This window comes from Tursiops truncatus, chromosome 4 (genome assembly GCF_011762595.2).
Source record: "Tursiops truncatus isolate mTurTru1 chromosome 4, mTurTru1.mat.Y, whole genome shotgun sequence".
Classification (NCBI taxonomy): Eukaryota; Metazoa; Chordata; class Mammalia; order Artiodactyla; family Delphinidae; genus Tursiops; species Tursiops truncatus.
Window position 1 is genome coordinate 132631764 of NC_047037.1, and position 8857 is coordinate 132640620.

The 8857-nt window shown below is 40.8% G+C and overlaps 1 long non-coding RNA gene across 2 annotated transcripts in view; it reads left to right on the plus strand.

Annotated features, from left to right (window-relative positions):
- LOC109547896 (uncharacterized) overlaps positions 1–8857 on the plus strand; it is a 43615-nt gene that overhangs the window by 9751 nt on the left and 25007 nt on the right. The window contains exons 3-5 of one of the 2 annotated variants that reach the window (XR_012331597.1): positions 3966–5945; positions 6550–6643; positions 6859–7425. The exons of the other annotated variant lie outside the window; for it this stretch is intronic. This is a non-coding gene — a long non-coding RNA (uncharacterized lncRNA). Of the gene's footprint in view, positions 1–3965; positions 5946–6549; positions 6644–6858; positions 7426–8857 lie in introns of those variants that run through there. 2 annotated transcript variants of the gene reach the window in all.

The window sequence follows — 8857 nt, forward strand, 5'->3', positions numbered from 1 at the left end:
CATCCTATCCTTTACAGCCTGTAAAAAGATTGACATGGATCTCTAGGCAAAGCCATGGAAAGATGGCCATTGTATTTTGTGAATAAATAAATATTGCTAAATTATGTTTGAAAGGGATGAACCACTTTTCACTACCAGCATATTGGTGATTGCCTGTTACTCTACACACCCTTGATAATGCATTGAGTTAGTAATCTCTCTCTTATTTAAAAAAATATTTATTATTTATTTATTTGGGTTGCACTGGGTCTTAGTTGTAGCAGGTGGGCTCCTTAGTTGTGGCATGCGAACTCTTAGTTGTGGCATGTATGTGGGATCTAGTTCCCTGGCCAGGGATCAAACCCGGGGCCCCTGAATTGGGAGCGCAGAGTCTTAACCACTGCACACCAGGGAAGTCCAGGTAATCTCTTTTTAATTTTTGCTCATATGCACATATGCACTCATATGCACATATCTGTGTGTTCATGCACGCGTGCATGCCCACACATGCATAAAATCTCTTTATTCTAATTGCTAATGAGAAATGAGTAAAATCCGTTTGCCATCCAAATTCTTTTTTCCTCAAAGGCTCTCCAGAGATTTATTTATTTATTATTATTATTATTTTTAACATCTTTATTGGAGTATAATTGCTTTATAATGGTGTGTTAGTTTCTGCTTTATAACAAAGTGAATCAGCTATACATATACATATATCCCCATATCTCCTCCCTCTTGCATCTCCCTCTAGGTGGTCCCAAAGCACCGAGCTGATCTCCCTGTGCTATGTGGCTGCTTCCAATTAGCTATCTGTTTTACATTTGGTAGTGTATATATGTCCGTGCCACTCTCTCACTTCGTCCCAGCTTACCCTTCGCCCTCCCTGCCTCAAGTCCATTCTCCACGTCTCCGTCTTTATTCCTGTCCTGCCCCTAGGTTCTTTAGAACCTTTTTTTTTTTTTTTAGATTCCATATATGTGTGTTAGCATACGGTATTTTTTTTTTTTTTTTTTTTTTTTTTTGCGGTACTCGGGCCTCTCACTGTTGTGGCCTCTCCCGTTGCGGAGCACAGGCTCCGGACGCGCAGGCTCAGCGGCCACGGCTCACGGGCCCAGCCGCTCTGCGGCATGTGGGATCTTCCCGGACCGGGGAACGAACCCGTGTCCCCTGCATCGGCAGGCGGACTCTCAACCACTGCGCCACCAGGGAAGCCCTCTATTTAGCATTTTGCTTTAAGTTTTAACCAGGTAAATTAGACAAGAAAAAGAAATAAAAGACATATTTTATTTGGGAAAAAAGTGGGAAAGAAAGAAGTAGAACTGCATTTCCAATGACATTATCTTCTATATAGAAAATCCTAAAGGGTTGATAAAGACACTGCAAGACTTAATAAATGAGCTCAGCGAAGTTGCAGGATACGAGGTCAAAATACAAACGTAAGTTGTCTTTCTATAAACTAGCACTGAAAAAGCTGAAAAATAAATTAACAATTCCATTTAAAATAGCATCAAAATGAAAAAAGAAAACAATGAGGAATAAATGTTACCAGGGAGGTATAAGACACTAAAAATTATAAAATAATACACTACTGAATGTAAAATAGATAGCTATTGGGGAAGCAGCCGCATAGCACAGGGAGATCAGTTCAGTGCAGTGCTTTGTGACCACCTAGAGGTGTGGGATAGGGAGAGTGGGAGGGAGACACAAGAGGGAGGGGATATGGGGTTATATGTATACGTATAGCTGATTCAGTTTGTTATATAGCAGCAACTAACACAACAATGTAAAGCAATTATACTCCAATAAAGATGTTAAAAAATTATAAAATATTGCTGGAAGAAATGAAAGAAGACCCAAGTAAATGGAAAGACATCCTGTGTTCATTGATTGGAAGACTTAATATTGTTAAGATGGCAATACTCTCCAAATTAATCTTCAGGTTAAAATAAATTCCTTTCAAGATTTCAGTCGGCCTTTCTGAAAAAAGTTGACAAGCTGATCATGAATTTATATGGCAATTCAAGGAACACAGAATATAAAAAATACTCTCGAAAAAGAAGAACAGGGGACTTCCCTGGTGGTCCAGTGGGTAAGACTCCACGCTCCCAATGCGGGGGCCCTGGATTCTATCCCTGGTCGGGGAACGAGATCCTGCATGTATGCAGCAACTAAGAGTTCGAATGCCACAACTAAAGATCCTGCACACCGCAACTAAGACCAGGCACAGCCTAAATAAATATTTAAAAAAAAAAAAAAAAAAGTTAGAGAAGTCACACTTCCTGATTTCAAAACTCACTACAAAGCTACAGTAATCAAGACTTTGTGGTACTGGCATAAGGATAGACATATAGATAAATGGAATATAATTGAGAGTCCAGAAATAAACTCATACATTTATGGTCAAGTGATTTTTGACAAGGATGCCAAGACAATTAAATGGGGGAAAGAATAGATTTTTCAATAAATGTTGCTGGGACAACTGTATATCCACTTGCAAATGAATGAAGTCGAACCCTTGCTTCACATTATATACAAAAATGAACTTGGGATGGATCAAATGTAAGAGCTGAAACCATAAAACTTTTAGAAGGAAACATAGGTGTAAACCTTTGTGACCTTGCATTTGACAATGATTTCTTAGATATGATACCGAAAGCACAAGTAACAAAAGAAAAAATAGAAAAATTGGACTTCATCAAAATTAAAAATATTTGTGCTTCAAAGAATACCATTGAGAAACTGAAAACACAAGCCACATAAAGTGAGAAAAAATTTTCAAATCACGTATCTGATAAGGGTCTGGTATCCAGAATATATAAAGGACTCTTACAGCTCATTAATAAAAAGACATTTAACTCAGTTTTAAAATGAGCAAAGAATTTGAATAGACATTTCACCAAAGAAGACATACAAATGGCCACTAAAACATTAAAAGATGCTTAACATCATTAGTCATTAGGGAAATGTAAATCAAAACCACAGTGGGATACCCCTTCATACCCCTGGAATGGCTATAATCAAAATGATAGACAATAGCAAGTGTTGGTGAGGATGTGGAAAAATCAGAACCCTTATATATTGATGGTGGGAATGTAAAATGGAACAGCCCCTTTAGAAGACAGTTTGCAGTTTCTTGAAAGGTTAAACATGGAGTTACCAATGATTCAGCAGTTCTACTCCTACCTATTTACCCAAGAGTACTGGAAACATGCTTCCACACAAAAACTTGTATATGAGTATTCACAGTGACATTATTCATGATAGCCCCAAAGTAGAAACAACCCACATGTTCATCAACTGATGAATGGATAAACAAAATGTGATATATCCATACAGTGGAATATTATTCAGTCATAAAAATTTATGTGGTACCAATACATATTACAACATGCATGGACCTTACAAACATTATGCTAAGTGGAAGAAGCAAAACACTAAGGTGAGTGAATGCTAACGGATAGGGGTTTCTTTTTGGAGTGATGTGAACGTTCTGGAATTAGATAGTAGTGATGGTTGTACAACTTTGTTCATACTCTAAAAATCACCGAATTGTACACTTTAAAAGTATAGTGTGTGAATTATATCTCAGTGAAAAATCAGAAGTGTTAATTTTTTTGTGTTAAGAAATTAGAGTATATTTGGTATTTTATATAGTTGAATATTTAGAAACTCACACCTAATAGAATTCTGGGACAGTCTTAAACTATAATTGAAAATGTGTAATTGAGTAATTTAGACTTTGATTTAAAATTGAAATCTTCCTAAGTTTATATACATTATTAGCATATGTAAGAGAATTTTAGCCATTAACTTATTTTGTAAGTTTAATGTATCATAGTAATACTCAGGCTTTTTATTTTCTTAAGTCAGATAATAGAAGTATTTGGAAAGGAAAACAAATATAGAAAACTTAAAATTCAGCCTCAAATGTTTTCATTTGTTAATGGAATCAACTATTTTTTAAAATATTTATTTATTTGCATCAGGTCTCAGTTGCGGCTCGCAGGCTCCTTAGTTGCACCATGTGAACTCTAAGTTGCGGCATGCATGTGGGATCTAGTTCCTTAACCAGGGATCGAACCCGGGCCTCCTGCATTGGGAGTGCAGAGTCTTAACCACTGCACCATCAGGGAAGTCCCTGGAATCAACTGTTAACTAAAGTTGCCTTAACAATGACAGTAAACGTTTGTTAAACTTATAAATAAGATAATAAGATATGTAAGCTGAATTTCAATACTGTAACTTTAATAAATTAATTATTAGTTTTAAAAAGCAAAATATGCCTGAAAAATCTCCCCTTTCTTTTCTGCCCCCCTCCTTTGCTGGGGCGACAGAACAGAGTTACTTGTGTCCTCATAGAGATAGTCTATACATAAGCGTGCTTGTTTACTCCCACCTTTTAATTCTCTCCCTTCTTCAGAATGACCTCTATGAATAGCCAACCCTGGACGGTTGTTGGGCTGGTCCTTCGCTTTGAGTGGCTGGAAGATGGCACTGCAGTGACAGCTGTCAGGCCCAGTAGGCCATCTGTGAACTTGCACCTCAGATTTGGAGATAATAGTTGTTAGGGGCTGAATTGGGCCCTTCAGAGAAGTGATGAAGTTAAAATGAGGCCATTAGGGTGGGCCCTAATCCAGTCTGACTGGTGTCCTACAAGGAGGAAGAAATCTGGATGTAGAAAGTGAAACAGGAGGGAAGGGGGCAGGGCACAACCTTTAAAAGAATGATATAGCCATAGGACATGACAAAAACTGGTTAGAACTAACTAGATCCAAGATGGTGGAAGATTTGACTTCCAGTGGACCTTGAGCCTCATCATACACTCATTGTAATACATTAGCGTAAGGTAAGTGACACACCCACCAGTGCCACGACAGTTCTGAGGCCAACCATCAAAGACCAGAAAGTGGGCTGTGGCCCAATTCCTGGAAATCTCTGCCCCTCCCCCAAAATAGTTGGAATAATCCTCCCACTCATTAGCCTATGAAATTACCCAGCCCATAAAAACTAACCTTGCAGGCTCTAGAGCGCAGGCTCAGTAGTTGTGGCGCACGGGCTTATTAGTTGTTCCGCAGCATGTGGGATCTTCCTGGATCAGCGCTCGAACCCATGTCCCTTGAATGAGCAGGCAGATTCTTATCCACTGTGCCACTGGGGAAGTCCCAAACCTGTCAACAAATTGATCTTGGACTTCCAGCCTCCAGAACTGTCAGAAAATAATATCTGTTGTTTAAGACACCCAGTCTGTGGTATTTTGTTATAGCAGTCCTAGCAAAGTAATACAACAGTTCTCTTTGATCTCATGCATTCTTTCAGTGGACTTCAGGAATTTGTATTATCCAAGCTGTTTCCTCTCAGATGGAAAACTCTGAAAGCAAGTTGAAGTTTTAGCTTTCTCCTTTCCCTCTTGCAGACATGCCCAGTCCTACAGGTCTCACCCTGGGGCTGCTGCTGCCTCCTCCCCTTTGAACTTTATTCTTTCCTTATTTTGCACACCTAGCACTTATCCTGAATCTTACAGGATGCTGTAAACACCCTCAGGGCTCCAAACGGAGGCACAGTTGAAAAGGCTGATTTGCCGTGAGAATAAGATTATTCTCTTATTTGTAGAGAATAAGAAATAACTTATTTACAAAACTGGAGGTTTTCCAGTGCTTGGCTTTCAGCACACCCTAATAGCTTTGTCAGCTGATTTTTTTTTTTTTTTCCATGTGGGATCTTAGTTCCCTCACCAGGGATCGAACCCATGCCCCCTGCATTGGGAGCATAGAGTCTTAACACTGGACCACCAGAGAAGTCCCTTAGCTGAATATTTAATTAAACATGATTTTTAAATGATAGATCTTGTTTCATTTTGGTTTTGCTTGTAACAGAAGCAGTCAAGGAATTGAGTGATACTGCTACACAACACTTTTTTTTTTTTGGCTGCGGTCTCGTTGCTGCCTGCGGGCTTTTCTCTGGTTGAGGTGAGCGGGGCTTCTCTTCATTGAGGTGTGCGGGCTTCTCATTGCAGTGGCTTCTCTTGTTGCAGAGCCGGCCCTAGAGCACGTGGGCTTCAGTAGTTGCAGTGCACGGGCTCAGTAGTTGTGGCGCACGGGCTTAGCTGCTCTGTGGTGTGTGGGATTTTCCCGGACCAGGGATGGAACCCGTGTCCCCTGCATTGGCAGGCGGACTCTTAACCACTGCAACACCAGGGAAGTCCTCCAAACTCTTTTTTTCCTATAAATTTTTGGAGGTTAGTGGTGCAGAAAAATTTAAAATGCAATTTGACTTTCATTGTCCACAAATATTTCAATTCATGAAACTTAAAAAAATGAAATCGATTTGGAATATTAAAATTTTCATGCAATGCTTTATTGCAATGCTCAGAATACAGATGGGGCTCGGGAGTTAGCATTTTTAATAAGTTTACCCAGGGAACTACCAGGTTAACAGATGGAGGCTTTGAGGATTAGGATTGCTATGCTGATGTATAGTCTTTAGTATGGTTTGGAAACCAGGGCGGGTGGGGTGGGGTGACTGTGGGGCTCCCGGGCATGGAGGCCTCTTTGTGCCCCCCTTTCCTTGTAGACCAGACTCCAGCCTCCATGACCTTCCCTGAGTTCCAAAGGGCAGATTCGTACAGTTGCTCATCAAGGGAGGAGCAGCCAAGAAACCGCCTGAGGTGAGATTAAAGGGACCAGAGAAGCTCATCCAGATTAAGAGACCCACTGCCTGAGACCCTGCTCACACCCTCATCTAACGCCACCCTTGGAGTATTGTCATAAAACTCCTCATCAGATCCTCCTGGGTTGGGACACATTTTTCGAGACAGCGGCCCGTTCTGTCCCCCTTTGCCTGGCAAAGCAATAAAGCTATCCTTTTCTATTTCCCCCAAAGCTCTTTCCGAGATCCGATTTGACAGCGGTGCGCAGAGGCCGAGCTTTTGGCATCAGTTTCCGTGACAAAGTGTGCAAGTCCTATCTGTATTCATTTAAGTGACTTCATGCTGAACGTGAAGTATTTTAAATGTAAGCTTGATGCATTTTATAACATAAGATTACATGTAATCTTGATGTATTTCAAAAACTATGAATTAATCTTTCTACGGTAACTGAGGAGTTGTATCTTTTTTGGGGAACAGTTTTATTGAATATAATTCATATGCCACAGAATTCACCCATTTAAAGAGTACAATTCAGGGCTTCCCTGGTGGTGCAGTGGTTGAGAGTCCGCCTGCCGATGCAGGGGACGCGGGTTCGTGCCCCGGTCCGTGAGGATCCCACATGCCGCGGAGCGGCTGGGCCCGTGAGCCATGGCTGCTGAGCCTGCGCGTCTGGAGCCTGTGCTCCACAACGGGAGAGGCCACAACAGTGAGAGGCCCGCGTACCGCAAAAAAATAAATAAATAAAAAAAATAAAGAGTACAATTCAATGGCTTAGGTGTGTTCACGGGATGGTGCAACTATCACACCATCGATTTTATTATATTCTCGTTACCCCCAAAGAAACATTGCATCCTTTAGTCATCATCTCCAAATACCTCTATCCCCACAGCCCTGGGCAACTATTAATCTCCTTGGTGTGTCAGGATTTGCTTATTCTGGACATGCCATATAAATGGACTCTACACGTGCAGTCATGTGACTGCCTTCTTTCACTTAGCGTAACGTTGTAAGGTTGGTCCATGTTGTAGGGTGTATCAGTATCTCTTTCCTTTTCACGGCAGAGTAATATTTCATTGTATGGATAGTATACATTTTATTTTTCAATTCATTAGCTGGCAGACATTTGGATTATTTCTACTTATGGCCTTGTGTTGTGGTTAATGTAAGCTTTACATGGCTTGAGAAAGAATGGCTATAAGGCTGTCTGAAAGAGAATACTGATGGAAGAGGTAAAATTTATGTATTAGATAATTGGTAAAAAGCAGTTCAGGGAGATAAAGAAGCCAGGAGGAACTGTCAGCAGAACGTGAACTTAAAAAGAAAAAACAAACAACTGGAATTTTATTAATCTTCCTGAACTACTTGCAGGTGCATCTATCAGGTGACCTGTGGAGCTGGACCTCTGTCAAACGGGGGCTGCTGAGCACGGGAATCCCTTGTTGTCTGGGGCATCCACCATTGTGTGAGAGGCAGTTTTTCTCGTGACAGCCCAAAGACCATTTTCCTGTTTTCTTTGACCCCCGGCCATGAGAGCAGGGTGAGAGACCTAGACTTGAGCAATCAGATAATCCTGCCTGGGCAAGTGACCCAGAGATAGAGGCATTCTGAGTGCATTTCGATTGCGGGAGCAGCTACAAATTGAATGCTCACTGAAGTAGGGCCAAAGGAGCTGATGTGGCCATGGCAGCAGTGTCCTTGCCAGTCTCTTCCTGGGAGTGATTTTGGCCGTGGTTCTGGCTGCTTAGCATGGGACAATAGCCAAGAAAATTCTGAAAATAAGTAATGAGGAGGGACTAGCTGTACCAGTCGTTAAATTTTATTATAATTAAATACCATATTGTACTTTATTTATTTATTTTTGGCCGTGCCACGTGGCTTGCGGGATCTTAGTTCCCCAATCAGGGATTGAACCTGGGTCCTCGGCAGTGAAAGTGCCGAGTTCTAACTACAGGACTGCCAGGGAATTCCCTCTACTTGAGTTATTTTTAAAGTTCATGTGCAGTAGTTAAAAATGGTAAAAAATTTAAGAAGGAACATTTAGAGACTAAAATCTCTTAGAAATTATTGTAACATTCCTCTTTAGAACATTTGGCTTACTTATCATTTTAGAACTCGCATTTGAATCCTTTTTTGATTGTTGTGTGTAACCAGCAGAACTGATTAACAGTTGAACCCTCTTTCCCCTATCCACCCCGTATCTTTCTACCTGAACACGATGTAGGGGCTCATTTG